Source organism: Dasypus novemcinctus (genome assembly GCF_030445035.2).
Source record: "Dasypus novemcinctus isolate mDasNov1 chromosome 8 unlocalized genomic scaffold, mDasNov1.1.hap2 SUPER_8_unloc_1, whole genome shotgun sequence".
NCBI lineage: Eukaryota > Metazoa > Chordata > Mammalia > Cingulata > Dasypodidae > Dasypus > Dasypus novemcinctus.
Genome location: NW_026688123.1, coordinates 2140913 through 2141746, shown reverse-complemented (window position 1 = coordinate 2141746; position 834 = coordinate 2140913).

Sequence of the window (834 nt, the reverse complement as noted above, 5' to 3'; positions counted from 1 at the left end):
CCTGTCAAGGTACGTGAGATAGCTGGAACAGCTGAAGAAAAGGTTTTCATTTTTATGAAGTAATAACAATGCAAAGGTATTAATTCTTACCTCATAATCTTCAATAAAGGCAGCAATGATATTTACACAGTATGAAATAATCTCCACATTTGTTTTTTAGCATTAATCTTCTAAATGAGTCTAAAAAAGAAAGAATTCATCAAACTAGAGAGACTACAAGAATTAAACTCTAATGCTGTGGTTGAGAAATCAGATCCTGGGGTCAGATCGCTTTGGTTTGAATCCAAAGTCTGTTATTCACAACTGTACCTCTGGGCAAGCTACTTAACTATCTGTGCCTCAGCTCCTTCATCCTTAAAATGGGAATAGTACCTACCTGATAAATCACAGCACTTGAAACCATGCTTGAGACATTGTAGTCCTCACTAAAGCTTAGGTATCTTTTTGTTTGCTTTTTTTAAAAAACATTAAAAAAAGATAAAAGTTAAAATTCCATTAAAATTATAGGATTATTGGCCCCTATGTGAGGCTAATACTAAACACGCTAAGTTAATTGAAGCAATACAGTTAATTTCACACACTATATATATATATACATATAAAATATATGAAAAAATCTTCCAATCCATTCAAACCTTTTACTAATTCATTTATGTTTTCTCCTTAAGAAATGACCAGGGCTAAACAAAAAGACACGTAGACTTTTTTCCATACCCGTCCACTATGTCTAACCTGGAGAAGTCTCAATTTGTAGAAAAGATTTAAGGAGAAACCCAAACCAAAATCTTGGCTGTTGAGGAGCTTTACGCTTCTCGGAAGTGCAAAATTACAACT